Below are 18,691 nucleotides of genomic sequence, written 5' to 3' on the forward strand. Positions count from 1 at the left end.
ATCATGAATGTGTGTAAAATAGGTTCACAACCATTGATTAAGCCAAAGGAAAATTGGGGTCCTCTAGGGTCTAAAGCTAAATCATCACAGTTAAATATGCTCACTGGGTTCTTTTTGTCAGGAAAAGTCAATCTAATTAACGATGCTCAAGCTGTATTACAGGAACCTTCCCTTCTCCTCAGACCTCAAAGATAAGCCAACCAGGGGGATGGGAGGTTAGTAATCTTGGTTCCACGGGGGGAAACTATCACTGTCAGTCTGGATTTATGCGATGTGGTGAATTGTGGAAAAGGTCCGCTAGACTGGACAGGACATGATGTGTACGGTTGTATTTCCCCCTGGGGAACACCAGATAACACCTGGTGCCCCCAATGGGACACAGTGTACTGGAATTCTAGGGCTGAAGGGGATAACAATTCCCCACGGACAGGGAAACAGGGGACGTTTCAGACTCAGATATCCTTAGCTAAAGGGCACTATCATGAGGACAACAACCACGTAATCCTATAATAATCTCCTTTAAAGACACACTCACTCATCTATGCAAAGCAAGGGGAGAAACAACTTCATTTCATCTAATATTGTGAGTTGAGGTTCCTAGAAAAGATACTGTTGGGTCGGTTTTGGTAGAAATAGCCGAACCCCAAGTGGAGGTAGTCCCTGATCTTACCCCCGAAGAACCAGCAGATTCAAATTCTTCCCTGATTGCAGTCCATAATACAGGAACAGTGCAGGCTTAATCACTGGATAATAATAGACTGGTGACATATTTGAGTACATTGACTGTGCAGAAGGTTATAGCGGTGGAAACAGGGTATGAAGACACTAACGCATGTCTATGCGGTACCAATGACAGCCAGACAGCTAACAAAGCTTGCACTGCACCCCAAGACCAGCAGAATGAAAAGGTCAGCCCCAGGAGGGAGTTTTAGTTCCTCCAGTTTATATTGACTATATCGGGGTGCCCAGGGGAGATCCAGATGAGTTTAAGGCAAGAAATCAGATAACCGCGGGGTTCGAATCGAATCGAATGTAGATTGGATTAACTACATTTACTATAACCAGCAGAGATTCATAAATTACACCCGAGATGCAGTAAAAGGGCTGCACGAGCAGTTGGACAAAACCAGTCTAATGGCTTGGCAAAATAGGATGGCCTTAGATATGCTTTTTGCTGAAAAAGGGGGTGTATGTAGACTGTTCGGAACTTTGTGCTATACTTTCCCAAATAACACCTCCCCAGATTGATCCGTAACCAGAGCATTAAAAGGATTTACTACCCTGAGCAGGGTACCCGCGAGGTCTTAAAAACGTGAAAAAGTCTTAAATTTAGTATTCGTAAATTAAGGCCTTGAAAAGGTATTGAATTTTGTTCACAGGTCTTAAATTTTGTTCAAAAAGTCTTAATTTTCATCCACCTCCTTATTTGATACGGCGCCACAACATGTATTTTTTTGTTCGTTGTTACAGCGAATCTTAGAACACCCAAACGTTGCATTTTAGTAGGTTACATCCTAAATATCAGGCAACCTGTACCGATTCATTGTAAACTGATTGAGACGCTGACACCCCCCTCTGCATTGCATTGTGTTCTCTTTGGTACAGTCTTTGAGTTCGCGCGAAGTGAAATCCGAAAAAAATGTGTTGACATTAAAGTAGGCTACTCTATTTGCTAGAGATGGGCAAATGTCGGTTCAATCCGTCGTGGGTACACGACCCTAAGTATAACTGGGTTCAGCCTGTGCCAGGGAATGTGTGGGAGGCACAGTGTACTTTATGCAGAAAAACCTTCAAACTTGGGACCATGGGGCATATAGCCTTGAACTCCCATATGAAGAGTGCTAAGCACACAAAATTGGTTGAAGTGCGTTCGAGCCAGGCACCGATAGCAACTTTCTGTGTGCCACCTTCAGTGCAGTCTACCTCCGTGGCTAGCGCTACACCACTGCAGCAGGTACCACTGTCAGGGTTACTGTGCGGGTCAACACCAACTCTGCAGGCAGAGGTAATATGGACTCTTAGGACAGTATACGAACACCACTCCTACTCCTCCAATGAGGGCATCACCGATGTATTCAAATGCATGTTCCCTGACTCTCAAATCGCGGCAACATTTTCATGCGGGAGCAACAAGACAGCGTATCTTACGAAGTTCGGTCTCGTCCCTTTTATCAGTAAGGAGCTCACCGAGCAGGTAAACCAGGCTGTTGGTTTTGTGCCAATGTTGGACGAAAGACTCAACAAAAGCACAAAAACCAAACAGCTTGACATCCATCTCCGGTACTGGGACGGTGACCGTGTTCGATCACGATATTTTGGCTCGCAGTTCATGGGCCATGCAAAGGCGGTGGACCTTCTCAGTAATTTCAAGGTAAGTTGCTACAGATAACATTTCTGAAGAATACTTAATAAAAGATAATTCAATATGTAACCTAAAGGTAAAACAGGGATGTTTTGAAATTAAAGTCCATATAGGCAGAGCATATCCGTGCTACAGTGAGGCTCTGCACAAGAGATAAGCTAGGCTACTTTATGAAATGGTAAACAGGGCTGTACAATTATTCCCATGCTAACTTCAGAGCCCGCGCTAATGCGCTACTGCCATCTAGAGGAAATCGTTTTTGTCAATATTGAGTCATCATGTTTTCTTAGTTGCTTACCGTGCATTACCTAGATAAGAATTGCGATTCTTAAAACAACTGAGCTGAACAAGTTATTAGCAATTTGTCTAGTATAGTTTTGTTAGTAACTTTTCACACAGTCTGGCAACAAACTGCAGGAATAGCAGTACTGTGGAATAATGAATAGGCCTTCTATAATCTTACACAGTAATATGTAGTCTATTACTGTTAAGACTGACAAAATGTAAAACAAATAAAAAAATCTGTTGCCCTTTCATATGAAAATGTATATAGTGTAAACTGTTATATCAGCAACTTGTTCAATCCAATATTCCCCTACCCAAAGCATGATACAAATGGTTATAGAGCACTTTTATATTGTATGACAGAATACTGCAAAGGTGTTTGAATTTTGTTTCTGATATTTCTTGTAGGAGTGTATACGTGACCTTGATTTGAGGAGGATGGTCTCTTTGTCCATGGACGGACCCAACGTCAATTGGCGTTTTCTTGAGATGCTGCAGAGCATGCTGAGCATTTTGGGGGTGCCCAGTTGGTTGTAGTGGGAAGTTGTGGGCTACACACTCTACATAATGCTGTCAAATGTGGATTCACTGAGTGGCATATATAGAAGTTCTTAAGAGCTCTTCATACTATTTTTCACAATGTGCCAGCAAGAAGGGAGGATTTTTGCAATCTTACAAAGTCCAAAACCTTTGCTTTGCCTTTCTGTGGTCACCGCTGGATCGAGAACCTCCCAGTAGTGCAGAGAGCCATTGAGATCTGGCCTGACATGAAGAAATATGTTGATGCTGTTACAACCAAGAAGCTCCCAAACCCTGGAACGTCTTCTTATGACACCATCGAGGTGGCAACCAAAGACCCTCTTATTTTGGCAAAGCTGCGTTTTTTCATGGCAGTTTCACGAAGTGTGACACCCTTCTTGACAAAGTATCAAACCAGGGTTCCCGCGGGTCCTTAAAAAGTCTTAAAAGCATTGAATTTATGAATTTGGAAATAATACCTTAAAAAGACTTGAAAAAGTCTTGAATTTTGATACCTGGGTCTTAAATTTGTGCAGTATGTAACTTCTCCGTATATCGCATTCTTTTAAAAAGTTTAATTTGTCAACCACTATTACTTTGATTAAATAACAGCCTAAATAAAGAGTGGCGGAACCAATAATTGAGAACGAACGCTGCCCCGGGTCGGAAGACGTCACTTTGCTACAGCATCATAGCAGCACAGACCAGAGATAGACAGACCAAGATACATTCTGTGGTTATGGGGAAATGCAAATTTAATGAAGCGTGGCGAGACAAACGAGCATTTCACTGGGTAAAACCTGTGGAAAACAACGTATTCGAAGCTTTTTGCACAGTATGCAAAAAAAAAATCCAGCTTGGTACCATGGGCGTGAAGGCTCTAGAGCAGCGATACTCAACCCGCGGCTCGCGAGCCGCATGCGGCTCCATTAAGACTAGTTGCGGCTCTTTTAAGTCCCACTTAAAAAAAATAAAAATCTTAAATAATCTTTAAAAAACGAAAAACAAAAACATTGTCAGCAGAATTCATCAACATTTCATTATCACTCACAAGTCACGTGTATTAAGCCGCCCCTCCCCCCTCCCTCTGAACAACCAATCACAAATGATTTCAGGTTTCCCGCTCTGATTGCAGGTGCGCGAGATAAATGCTCCGTCACACTGGGAAAACTAGCTTACAGCACTACGCAAAAATGGCAAAGGAATATAGGAAAAGAAAATATGAAGAGGAATATCGAACATTTAAAGAGGACTGGGAACTCGAGTTTTTCTTCGTCTCCACCGGTTCGGGAAAATGCATCTGCCTGCTTTGTGACAACGTCATTTCACAATTTAAAAGGTCCCATTTGCAGCGCCATCACGACACAAAACACCCAAAGTTCAGCACCGACTTTCCGAAAGGTGGAGAGCTGAGGGCGGAAAAGCTGGCGAGACTCAAACAGAACCGAACTGCTCAAAAAAACGTATTCCACACTAATACGAGTGAAAGAGCGACAGAGGCATCCTACAAAATCACACATGAACTGATGAAAAAGATGAAGCCATATACTGATGGAGAAATGGTGAAGGATTGCATACTGCTGGCTTGTTCAACGTTGTTTCCTGAGAAAAAAGACCTGGAACGAGAGGCAAAAAAAAATCAACTGTCGGATTCTACTGTAGCTAGGAAAAAACATTTCAGAGAACATTGCACATACTCTTAAGGACAAACTGTCATCCGTTGAGTTTGTCAGCCTTGCAATGGACGAAAGCTTGGATATCAATGACACGCCACAATTACTCATCTTTATCCGAGCGATCAACAGTAAGTTTGACATTACAGAAGAACTGCTTGACATGGTTTCACTGGAAAATGGAACAACGGGCATTGAAATAAAAAACGCTGTGCTGGAAACATTAGAAAAGTTTAACATTGGACCAGAAAAAATCACAGCATTCACAACAGATGGCGCACCAGCGATGCTTGGTAAGAGGAACGGAGCCGTGGCTTTGTTGAAAGAAACGCTGAAAAACGGCGGGGTTGCTGCTGAGGGTATTTTCTCATACCATTGTATTGTGCATCAACAAGCCTTGTTTGCTAAGTTCAAATGTCTGAATGAAGTGATGGCAAATGTAATCGAAGTGGTTAATTATATCAGGGCCCGTGCAAGAAACCACCTAAATTTTAAACTGCTGTGTGAGGAGTTTAACACTCACTATGGAGATTTGGTGTTACACACCGAGATCAGATGGCTGTCTAAAGGACGTATGCTTGCACATTTCATGGACCTGCTTGAACCCCTGAAATCCTTCATTGTCGGCCAAGGGGAGACTTCCCGATTTTCCTTTTTGGATGATGAAGAGTGGGTGCTGTCTGTTGCGTTCCTGTGTGACATTACGCAGCACTTGAACGAACTTAATCTCAAGATGCAGGGAAGAAACAAGACCCTGTATGAGCTCTACACGGCTGTCAGAGTATTCTCTGACAAACTGGATGTACTTGAACGAAGTGTCCGTGGTTCTGATTACCGTTTCTTCCCCACCGTGCAGAAAGTGATGGCGATGCATGCAGATGCTCTCCTGCCCTGTCAATCACAATTATGTGACGTGCTAACTGAGCTCAAGCAAAACTACACATCAAGATTCCAAGACTTCAAGGGCCATAGCAATATTTTTTTACTTGTGAAAAACCCATTCCTGATTGAGGTCAATGAAATGAAGCAAATAAGCGACCAGCTCGGACTTGTGCAGCTTCAAATGGAGATTGTGGAGTTAAAGAGCTCAGATGAACTTCAGCGTCAGTTTCGGATTACAGATGTCGTGGACTTTTGGAAACTGGTGGGGCATCTACCAAATATCTCCAGACTGGCAAGACGCATCATCTCAATGTTTCCGTCCACATACCGGTGTGAAGCCGCATTCTCTGCGCTCTCAAAAATAAAATGTCGCAACCGAAACAGATTGAGTCTGCAGCACACAACAGAGGCCCTTCGGATCGCCGTTTCCAGCGCAGAGCCCGACTTCAAATCACTTGTGCGGCAGAAGGAGTGTCAGAAATCACATTGAGTGTGAAGTAAGTACAACATTACTCTTCTGACAACCCCTGCTGTCTATAATGTGCTGTTATATGGACTGTGATGATCAGTAAACATGCTGTCTGTTATCTGTTGTTATGGGCAGTGATGATCAGCAATGTGTGTTTTGTGGTTGCAGTGAAAATAATAAATCACAGTTATTGCACTGTACATTATGCTTTTCATTCCTTAGTAACATATTACTATTATCCATATTCTCAAATGCATAATGCTTTCAGGGAGCAAAGGAGCGTTTTTGGATTCTGGCTCTTGCAAAAATATTTTTTTGTCAATGTGGCTCCTGATTAGGACAAGGTTGAGTACCACTGCTCTAGAGTCTCATGCTAAATCAGCCAAGCACATCAGTTCCATGAAGGTGAAGGATCAAACTCCCTCCGTCGCCGGGGTGTTTCAGCCTGCTAATGTTAGCCAGCTAGCTGATAATGTGTCTGAAGTAGCAGGTAACGTGAACCAGCCAGCTGCTAACGTTACTGCTACAGCCCTTCCAGCTACTAGCGCAACGCCCGTTAGTGTGGATCTGCGCACAGCCTTTGGGTCCACACCAACAATGAAAGCTGAGGTGTTGTGGACTCTCAACACAGTCGCCAAACATCAGTCCTACAATTCAAATGAGAACGTTTCCGATCTTTTCAAATTTATGTTCCCGGATTCAGACATAGCTACCACTTTCACGTGTGGTCCCGACAAAACGGCGTACATAGCCAAATTTGGTTTAGCGGTGTTCATCAAAGAGGAACTGGTGTCCAAAGTCAACAAATCGCCGTTCGTTCTGATGTTCGATGAGAGCCTCAACGAGACTACAAAAAATAAACAGCTGGATGTGCATGTCCGCTTCTGGGACGAGGGACAGGTTCAGTCCAGATATTTGGGCTCCCGGTTTATGGGACATTCCACTGCACAAGACCTGCTGTCACATCTCAAAGTAAGCATAACCTTTTTTACTCTGAATATTTCTCAGTTTATATTGATATCATTTTTGGGGTATACACAGTCCTGTAATGACCAATTAGGCACTTCCCTTAACAATATGTGCTGCTCATCTCTTCATCTTATCTTGGGTAATCAAATGCAGCACTTTTTTCAGGAATGTATGGACAAACTGAACCTCAAGGACTTGGTGTCCATTTCAATGGATGGGCCCAGTGTTAACTGGAAACTGTTCGAACTTTTCCAGAAAGATCAAGCTGAGCAGTACGGAGGTGAGGAGTTTATAGGCCTAATGTTATTTCTGTGTGTGTGGGTGAGAGTGTATGTGATCCATTAGTAATATTAAAGTAAAATAGTAAGTATTTGTAGTGCAGTTTACATTGAATAAACAAGTTCAAAGTGATACAGAGAACTGCTATGGAGAATTTGGTTTCTAATATCAAGTTTGCAATGAAACCCTCAGGTCTTCAGCTCATTTGTGTGGGGAGCTGTGGCCTACACACGCTACACAATGCTTTCAAGTGTGGGTTCACTGCATGGCTGCTGGACAAGTTGCTGAGAGCAATGCACACATTGTTTAACAATGTGCCTGCCAGGAGAGAGGATTACGTCACCGTAACCAAGTCCAGTGTGTTCCCCCTTTCTTTCTGTGCCCATCGTTGGGTAGAAAACCTTCCGGTTGTGGAGAGAGCCCTGGTAGTCTGGCCATCACTTCTTCTGTACATGGAAGCTGTGAAAACAAAAAAAACTCCCTAACCCTGGAACAGGTGGGCCCTACTAAAATGCTGTGAATAGGTCTGTGACTGTGTCTTTACCCTGGTGGTGGTGTGGCCTTTTCATAGTTTTTGTTGAAATGTCCTGCCTCTGTCCCTTTCACAGGATCTTATGACACAGTTGCAGCAGCCATAAAGGATCCACTCATTCTGGCCAAATTTCACTTCTACGCAGCACTTGCCAGGACCTTCACGCCCTTCCTAACAAAATATCAAACAGACGAGCCGGTGCTCCCATTCCTCTCCAAGGACCTGACCGAATTGATGATAGTAATAATTTACTTGACGTTATAATAACCAATGATTGGGCTCAATTGATACATTTTGACAATATGGGGCTTTTGGTTTAGAGGTGTAAAAAATGATTGATGTTGGTGATTAGGAGATAAAGCCGCACCAGACATTTTTGTGTTTGTCTGTTGACAGAGTCTACTCAGACGCTTCATAAAGAGAGAAGTTCTCAACGATATCACTGCCCTGCAGCTGACCAAACTGGATGTCACAGACAAGACCATCTGGCTCAGCCCACAAAACATCAGCATTGGTCTAGGTGCAGAGTCAGTTCTTAAGGTAGTGGGATGTTTTCAAAGATCATTTTACAAATGGTTAGGCGAAACCAGGTCAGTGAAGGCATGTTCTATATTCATGGCTAATTTCTTTCTCTCTAGAGCATTAAAGGTGCAGAGCTCAGGGTGCTAGAGTTCAAGAGAGAGTGCATGCAGGGACTGTGTAACATCATCAGGAAAGTGCAGGACAAAAGCCCCCTCAAGTATCTGACTGTTAGGCAGATGGTGTGCCTGGATCCGTCAGTAATGTATAGAGAACCAGAAAGATGCAGGAATCACATGAAAGGGCATGGTTCAGAGGTTTCTCCAGGACAAACAGCTAACTAATACTTCTGCGGGTAGGAATAAGAGAGGCAAATTATAGGCTACACATGAATTTATTTTCAATCTGATTTTCTGGCAATGCCCAATGATTTATCTATGTTTTTCTCAAATTTTTCTCATCTGTTTTGTCATAGGGGATGTCATACTGCAGCAGTTTGACAGTCTCCTGTCCTTGGAGAGCCGGAGTGAGGACTTCCTCTACTTTGCTCCCATGCAGAAGAGGCTGGACATCTTCCTGAGCAGTGCCATGGAGCCTTATCCAGAGCTGTGGGCCTTCTGCAAGAAGCTGCTCATCCTCTCCCACGGCCAAGCTAATGTTGAACGTGGATTCTCCATCAATAAAGAGGTGGAGTCAGATAATTTGCATGAGGACACTGGTCACACGGAGGCTGGTGTGTGACTACATTATACAACATGGAGGTGTTACCAAGGTAAGATGAATCCTGCCTGCACTAGTAATATGCTGTTGACTTAAAAGTTGATAGAATCAACATAGTTGGTCTCTAGAGTTTGTCACTGACTCTGGTTCTCTTTTCCCAACCCGATACCCAGGTTCCACTCAGTAAACCACTACTGACAAGTGTAGCAAGAGCAAGGACAAGGTATCGTATCCACATTGAGAACGAAAGAAAGAAGAGGGAGGCAAAAGACCAGGCTCTCAAGAGGAAGGAGGCAGAGGACTGTCTGCAGGAGCTGAAGGTGAAGAGGATACGCGTAAAGGAGGTATCTGAGGGTCTGGCTAGGGATGCGGACAGGCTGGCTGAGCAGGCTGAAGCAAAGGCAGGGAGCAAAATGGCTGACCTGATCTCCAGGTCCAACCTCCTGCGGAGAGGCCATAAGGAGAAGTTGGCAGAACTGGCTCTCCTTGATAAAGAGATCGCTGCTAAAAGTGAAGAGCTTAGGAGTTGACTTTGATCTTTATTTTATTTATTGTTGAGTTGATTTTCTTTGTTTGTTGTTCTGGAGTCTCTCTACTCCCCATATTCCCAGCATGGAATAAGCTAGCTAATAAATAGATTTGTCACACCTCTGTTTGACTTGTTGTCTGTGGTCTGTGCTGTGATGCTGTGGTGTTGTACTCACTATTCACTACTGTGCTGCAAGTTACATAATTCTTCCATAAGGCTTTACAGTCCACATTTTCACATTTGTTTGAGAAATAATAACGTTATTAATCATAATAAACACATTTAAAAAAAAAAAAGTTTTTCTTTGCCGGTATGTCTGTGAAATAGGCCGTGAAATAGGTATTAAGTTTTGACATGAATGGTCTTAAAAAGGTCTGAAAAAGACTTGAATTTGACTTGAAGAAACCTGTAGGAACCCTGTCAAACGGATGAACCTGTGCTTCCATTCTTTGCCAATGACTTGGCTGAATTACTGAAGGTAAGCTGAATCTTTTAAGTGAATCTGTGTGAATATATGTCTTTTTATTTAACATCATCTCTTTTCATTACAATAAGACTACTGCTGGTTGATTTGGGCCAATATGTGACCACAGACTACATCTATATAATCAATTTCAAATAGCTCAAGTGTATTGTGACAATGATGCTACTGTGTCCCAAAGACATTTTCATTCTCGGATATGTTTTCCCTGTTTTGTAGAATTTGCTGAGGCGATTCATCAAGCGAGAGCTACTGACTGATGTCACACCTCAGCACTTGGTACGGCTTGATGTCACTGACAAGCAGTCGAGGGTGCATCCAAAGGCAGTGGACATCGGCATTGGTGCAGAGACTGCCATAAAGGTATTCTGGAAATAATCATGGCCGACAAGTAGGCGTTTCACAAAATTGCAATTTGGTGGTTAAAGGGAAAGAGCAAGGAGAGTTGTGTTGTAAACAGTTGTGTTGTAATCAGGGACAGTTCACTTCAGCTAGTCCTTATTCATCCTTAGGAACTCCAACAGCGGAGTAAATCCTCAGAGGAACTTTCCATCCTACATTTTCAAAACCAATGCATGGAGTGTCTATCCAAAATGGTCCAGAAGATTCAGGAGAGGAGCCCTTTGAAGTTTCCGATTGTTAGACAATTAACTTGTCTGAACCCAGCCTTTATGTACAGCAACCCTGAACTGTGTCAGAAACAGATGAAGAGCATAGTCAGGAAGTTTCTACAAGACAGACAGTTGGAGGGAGGAGTTGCTGCTGGTACATATTCATACATTATTTTATTGATGAGGTCTAAACATAAGCATACAATTTACTAATGTAATACCTGTACGTAAGGGATAAAGAACATCATGGTATTCTTGTATCAAAAAATACTGCATGTTCAAAGTGGTAGCACAGGCGTTACACCTCAAAGTGCATTATTTGTTTTATCTACGAATGCAGTTCGTTATCCTGATTATGCCATTGTTGTCATGCCATTATAAGTTAGAATAATGCTGTGCAGTGCATAGCACTAAGTGTATTGTAACACTCTTTAATGTGACAGTTCATTGAAGCTTCCCAATGCGGCCGATGGTCAAAAAATAGGAACTACGTAATAAGAATCATAACATAATGCATATGCTAACACAGCACAATAGGACATTAGATCAAGCAGTCGTATGAATAATAATATATTACTGATATTGTAGCTATACATTTATTTGAATGCTCTTTCATCCACTCTTCTTAGGTGATCTGATCACCCAGAAGTTCTCAGAGATGCTGTCCCTGGAGGTTCGAACTGAAAAATTTCAGTCCTTCCAGCCATTCAAGAAAAGACTGGATGTCTTTCTAAGCAACATCATCAGTGAGACCTACCCACAACTTTGGTCCTTTATCCAGAAGCTTCTACTTCTATCACACGGGCAGGCAACAGTTGAGCGGGGCTTTTCGGTGAACAAAGAAATTGAAACTGCTAACATTCACGAAGACACCGTTGTAGCGCAGAGAATCGTCTGTGACTACATCTCTCTCCATGGAGGGGTTACCAAGGTCCCCCTCACGCCAGCCCTGCTTTCCTCGGTCTCATCTTCCAGAGCAAGATATAGAATTCATCTTGAGACGGAGAGAAAAAAGAGAGAATCTCAAGCAGAGTCAGAAAAACGAAAGGCCATTGAGGAGAACCTGGAGCAACTGAGAAAGCACAGAAGATCCATCAAGGAGGTAGCCGAACATCTGCTCAGGGATGCTGATAAGTTGGCAGACCAGGCTGAAGCCAAGCAAGCAGGCAGCAAGATGGCGGAGCTAATAGCAAAATCGAATGCCTTTAGAAGGAGCCACAAGGAAAAGATGGCTGAACTCATTAAACTGGACGAACAGATTGCTGCCAAAAGAGCTGAGCTCCAAAAGCTGTAGGATCTATTGAAATGCACACAGGCACACCCACAGACGAATGCAGGCACACGCACACACAAACACACACACACACGTACACCCCTCACAGTTATTGTTTTAAATTATTCTGTCTTAGGACTTAAATACAGTGTAGATTGCAACAACCGCACACAGGCACACCCACAGACGAATGCAGGCACACGCACACACAAACACACACACACACACACACACGTACACCCCTCACAGTTATTGTTTTAAATGGTTCACTTAGATACAATGTAGATTGCAACAACCGCACACAGGCACACCCACAGACGAATGCAGGCACACGCACACACACACGTACACCCCTCACAGTTATTGTTTTAAATGGTTCTTAAATGAATGACTTAAATACAGTGTAGACAGGCTGTAGGTTACTTTGGGAAAAAACATCCATACAAAGGCGCACCCACAGACCTGTGCATGTGCATACATGCACTCCTCACACAGTTATTGTGTTTAAATATGGTGAATGTTATGTTGAAGCAGATCTTTGAAAGCTGTTGTCCTCAGAGCATATTGTTCATTAAAGTTATTTATTTGATTGATTGATTGATTGATTTTCAATTTTTTCATTAATACGCATACCAGGGAAGGTGCGACGTTGGTCTTAAATTTTATTGAAAGTGGTCTTAAAAAGGTCTTAAAAAGTCTTAAATTTAAGACTAAAAATCCTGGGGGAACCCTGCTGAGAATCGAATTGGCAGTCAATAGTGGATTAGAGGACCCCTTTGTAGGAGCGTACGAAAGAATGTTGGGTAAATATAGGACTCTGATAATGAGTGCAATGTTATCCAATGGCTACAATCCTGGTACTATGTGGATGTTGTTGTATACCATGTAATCGCACCTTAGCTAACCGATTGATCACCATGGCCCTCTCTAGAGAGCAAAATCAAGGTCAATTTCTATTAAGAGAACAGTTACATTTGTTGATCGAAGAGCAGGATGATCCACCTGCATATACAGACAATGAACATGTGGAGGTGGTTTAAGTGGAAAATTTCAGGTTTTGAGACAGAAAGAGAGTAATTTTTATTAGGGCTATTCTTACATAGTCCAAGTTTGTAATCCTACTTATCTTGGTTGTAGGTTGTTAGTTTTTATGATATTGCTGCAAGTAGGTTATTTTTTATGTTTCACTATTCTAATATAGTGTGCATTTTTAAGGGATTACTGAGTCCATTCATTTTATGAATTACCAATGTAATGTTTACATAGACACATACATATATTCTTTGGATTGTTGTTATTATGGTTTACCTCTGTTTACAAGTAGGAATCAATCAAGTGCCTTCTACCTCAACGAAAGATTAAACATTGTGTTATACCGTGTTAAAATGTGAATTACGAGTTAGACAATCCATATTAAGCTAATGGCTGCTATATTCTATGAAGATGCTCAAAAGGATGATATAGGAAGTCCATACACTGAGGCATTTGTTATATTGTCTATCGTTGATATGAATTTTGTATTATGCAATGTTCGGATGAAGAACATATTGATTTTAGTTAATAATTACACCTTAAAAGGTGTGTAAGGAGGGAATTGTAAGAAATAATAATCAATATTAAGAGTAACCACAACACTGTCTTATTTTGAAATACCATCTTATTTTTTGGGCCTGTTCAAGTGTGTTCTGAGCCACATCTGTGACACTTTTGTAAAGCCTACTGCTGCATCCTTTTATTAAATACTCCTTTTAAAACTTATATGAGGAGCTTCACTTCGTTTTCTTTTAAATCGACTCCTGGACTTCGAATAAAAGAACATTTCCTACAGTGTCCTCCAGCCTTTTACCTGTACCCACATTTTTAGCTCCACTCACCACACTCTCCACCGTCCCGGTTTCTTCTCTCACAACACTCATCTGTACTGAGTCCGCAGCCTCCGGGGCCTCGGCAGGTGCAGCCGCAGCACCCGCGGCACTGGTTCCCGCACCGGGGCCCGTGTCGGGCCCCAGACGGAGCGGTGTGCCATCTATGTGGACATGCAATGCGTTTGTGACATAATTCCCCACACTCAAAACACTTAACGTTCCTACAGCTGGCATACACCATGTAACCATCTTCGTGTCTCACACGGAAAGACACATCGAGTGTCTGAGTGGGACAATTCAGAAACATGAACGTCTCCGCAGAGATTGAACATGTTTCAGTTTTGCGTGTTTACGTCCCAGAGCAACAGTGCGGAGATTACTGGCAAACTCAACAAACCGCTTCAGCTCCCGTTCCAGCGATTTATTCGGGATAAACGGAGGAACGCCGGAAACGGTGATCCGCGTGGACGGTGTCACCAGCGGTGAAACTTGAATAAATTCCTCATCTAGGGTTAATCCGCTCTCGATGAGTTCGGTGACGTATTTCTGGTCTTTTAGAAAGACCACGACCGCTTTATTCATGCGGGAAGCATAAGAAATGTTTTCATAACCGACATGATCCCCCACAGCCAGCAGCACCTGCTCCACGGTGCTGGAGGCCTGAGCCACCAAACGCACTCCGTGTCTCAGAGACACCGGTGGCGTCCCGGAGGACGTCATCCCCGCCACGAGGCACGGGAAAACCACCCGTGAAAACCAACTAACCTACTTTACAAAAACTACAAATAACCCAACAAATGATCATAAAATTAAACCAGTAGAAAAAAAAGAACGAAATAACGTTCCAAAAATAAAGTTTCAAAACCCCCTCTTCCCTCTTCCAACACACCACCACCGATATCGCTACTGTCCAACACGAATCAAAGTATTTTGTTTTAGCATCTAGCCTAAACTGAGGTTGTGCGAGCTCTTTCACACTTACCAACCAATTCTCTTTTTCTCCCCTATTTCACCAGACCGTTTACTGGCAGGTTAGAAACCATGGAAAGGAGCTTCGAGTGGTCACGTGGCATACTAATTAACGTCCCTACAGCTGATCTTTTACTTGAAGTAAAACTTGAAGTCCGGAGATCTTGCCTACCACACCTGCACAACAACGATGTGATTATTTTTCATATTAGGATACTGTAAGAAATGTTCGTTTATTCGAAGCCCAGGAGTCGGTTTAAAAGAAAGAAAGCAAAACTCCCTTAAAAGTTATAAAAGGAGTGTTTAATAAAAGGATGCAGCGGTAGGTTTTACAAAAGTTTCACAGCTGTGGCTCAATAGTCCGGGACACGCGTCCACAGGCCACTGACTGAGTGGAACTCATCAGTAGTTACTGTCTGGCGGTCCGGAACAAAAGAGAGCTCGGTTCTACAATACAAACATGTTTTATAGAACCACCCCTTTCCGACCATACAATAAACAACTTCAAAATAAGACGCTCTCCGCTCTCGTGCTCTCATTGGTTGGTAGTGGGGGGCTGGATCCTGTTGGCCACTTGTCACATGGGGTTCTCCGGACTCTTCTATAGGCTGACGTCGTCGGGGGCGGGTCCTCCTATGACGTCATCGTCGCCCTCTTGTTAGCGAAGTCCTGGAGATCTCAACTACAATATTCTATTATGCAATAATAATTTGCGGTAAAAATAAAAAAATGTTTTACCGCAAACTTGCGACTATAGTTAGCCTAACTTTATAAAGAAGGCGTAATCGCTTGTTTGCTATGGGTCGGGTCGGGACGGGACAACATTGTATTCAAAATATAAAATATTTATATAGGACTTTTTAATGTGTGATTTTATAAAGGTGCACGTGATACCAACCTTTTGTTGAATTTCGCCAGCCGTCTTCTTGCACTAAGGCACAGCTTTCACGCTTCCAGGGATGATATCGTTGATGGAGACATGTGGTGTGCACGGAGGGGAGGGGCTGTGTGTGTGCAGGCTATGTGAGAGAGACGCGTGACTGACAGAGAGACGGAGGGAGAGCAGGGAAAGGAAATGCAGCTTAACGAATACGATGCGTATTTTTTAAATAGCGTTAAAGAAAATAATGATGGTGATGAATCTGTGGCGCCGCGCACCACCACGAATTAGTCTATGTGTGGGAAATACTGCTATGCCTATACACATTTAATGTTTTTGTCCATAGGCTACTGTATACCACAACTGTAATGTATTGCATGTCAATCCGTGTATCATTCGTTCATTTGTTTTTCCGATTTCAAAACCAAAACCAGAAATCGGATTACGGTTCGTTTTCTCGTTTTTCCGATTTCAAAACCAAAACCAGAAATCGGATTACGGTTCGTTTTCTCGTTTTTCCGATTTCAAAACCAAAACCAGAAATCGGAACCAGAAATCGGATTACGGTTCGTTTTCTCGTTTTTTCGATTATGCACCCCCAAAAATGGAAAATGAAACAATCGGATAACAAATGAACGAATGATACACGGATTCTTGCGCAGGGCTGGCAGGGCTCGTTTGGTTGTCAGGGAAACCAAACAATCGCGAGCCACAGGGTAAAAGATCATCGGTGCCTACTGTATGAAGCAGCTTGTAACATGGGGGTTTTGAGCATTTGATCTAAATAAATACGTCATATGTTTAATCCTTACCTTAGCAATCTCCATCGTAGCCTATTCGCGTAGGTCTGTCATTGTTATGTGCATTGTTGTTGTTGGCTGATATCAGGCTAGCTTACTATGAAAAACCCATGAAAGTCCATATAGGCATACAAGAGTAGACCTAGGAAATCACCTTATCACCACTGTTGGGCAAGTTACTCAAAAACTGTAAAGCAGCCTACTGATCAGGCCTACCCAATAGGCATAGGCCTACTGTCTTTTCAACCCTTACACTACCATAGGCCTATTACTATTTAAAATGTAGGCCTAAGGCATTACTTTTGCATTACTTAAGTAACTTTAACAGACTAAAAAAATTGCAGGTTCAGGAATAGCTTTCTGACCCACCACACTGAACACCATTAAAATCCAGGTTACAGTAAAACGTATTGTAACTTAAGTTACTAGCATTGTAACTAGTATATATTACAGTTCCCCCCTCTGCAATGCCTTACATTAGTTACAGGAAATAAATAAATAATGCATTACAGTAATTAAATACTTTTGTAATGCTTTATTCCCAACACTGCTTATCACGTGGGTGATATCAACAAAATACAACAATACGATAAGATAGATAAATAAACTTTATTGTCCGTTAAGAAAGCTTTCTGCTGAGGAGTTCTTGTAGTTGGTGGTAGTAGATTGAATCTCCTGTCTGGTGGGAGTTGATGAAGGGGATGAGAGGGTCCTCTATCATAAATCTTAATTCTTATGGTAGTCAGCGTAGAGAAGCTTAAGCAGGAGTGATGTCATAGACTGCAGAGAAAAATGTTGAGGAATAAAGATGAAGTCTTGGAGAACTGTGGCCTATCCAATGGAACTTGAAGGACACTGTCCGGTGGGATAACAAAGTAAGACTCTTCGGAAACAGACGCAAGAGAAGCAGATCCCAAATCAGGAACATCACATTGCTGTGGAAGAAGACAGAAAAAAACCAGGTATGAGTATATGGGTGGTTGACGTGAACTCAAATCCAAAGTGAAAAAAATAATAATTCAAAAATATATGTCCAATGACATATAATTATATTCCCTTATATGTGAATAATTCAAAACTGAATGTGTCCATTTCTAATTCTTCATATATTTTGCATATTATTCACTTTTTGGTGTGGTAGTCCTAAAATGTGTCCACCGGTGCAACGACATAAAGAATGCCATTATTTAATTCAGAGAATGTTGGACAGGTAAGATAGATAAGCACAAGGCATATTAGTTTGTCCCAATTATATTTCCACATCAAACATACCCCCAACAAATTCAGAATTATGTTATTTATATACTATAAGATGTACACATAGAGACTTAACCCAAATGTCTGGGTTACATTCATTATAATATGTATAAAACTCAAGGAATCTTCATTTCATCCTTAAAGCTGCATAGTGATGATATCATTGTTATACTATCCAACACTTTTTACATACATTTTTCATTAAAATACCTTTTCCCCTCACAATTCAATTTGTCGCACCACGGGACATTTTGTTGCACCGTTGGACAACAGAATACTAGTATGCCTATGTTGTGTACAGTCAAATTTATTATTTTAAATTCAGTCAAAACACAGGTAAAATATATATTTTTAATTGAATTCCAGTGTTTCCTCGCTTTGTTTGTGTTTTTTTGTTAGCACGTTTATCCATATTCCGTCTTTGCACGAGGCGTTGATTCTTTCGCCTAAATGTATTTACTCTTCTTCTTTCAGCCTCAAGTTCCTTCATTAATTTCTCATTTTGTTTTTGTAGTTTCCGTAGTTCTTTGGTCACTTTAGTTTTTCTTCTTTTTTTGGGTGGATTTTGGTTTCCGGGGGACTTCTCTGGTGTGCTACACAAAACGTGTACTGGTACTGGGACAGCATTGATCACTTCATGCAGAACCGGCCTTGCCACTGAGGCTCCATTGATAACTGGCCTTGCCACTGGGGGGTCATTGATCTCTTCAAATGGCTGGTCATGATCCTGAGGTGATTGTGGCGTAAGATCAAGGACAGCATTAGTGGCTTTTTCCCTTGCCCTACATCTCCGCTTTGACTCTCTCCATTTCTCTTG

The 18,691-nt window shown here is 42.1% G+C and overlaps 1 long non-coding RNA gene across 2 annotated transcripts; it reads left to right on the forward strand.

Annotated features, from left to right (window-relative positions):
- The first annotated feature begins 10,158 nt into the window (after positions 1–10,158).
- LOC134884211 (uncharacterized) lies at positions 10,159–12,397 on the forward strand. 2 transcript variants are annotated; one of them, XR_010164912.1, is made up of 3 exons: positions 10,159–10,216; positions 10,439–10,582; positions 11,460–12,397. It is a non-coding gene; the product is annotated as an uncharacterized LOC134884211 (long non-coding RNA). The 2 variants fall into 2 exon arrangements; XR_010164911.1 differs by lacking the exon at positions 11,460–12,397 and adding an exon at positions 10,732–10,950.
- The last annotated feature ends 6,294 nt before the right edge of the window (positions 12,398–18,691 follow it).

The sequence above is a fragment of the Eleginops maclovinus genome, chromosome 1, assembly GCF_036324505.1.
Source record: "Eleginops maclovinus isolate JMC-PN-2008 ecotype Puerto Natales chromosome 1, JC_Emac_rtc_rv5, whole genome shotgun sequence".
In the NCBI taxonomy this organism is placed as follows: Eukaryota; Metazoa; Chordata; class Actinopteri; order Perciformes; family Eleginopidae; genus Eleginops; species Eleginops maclovinus.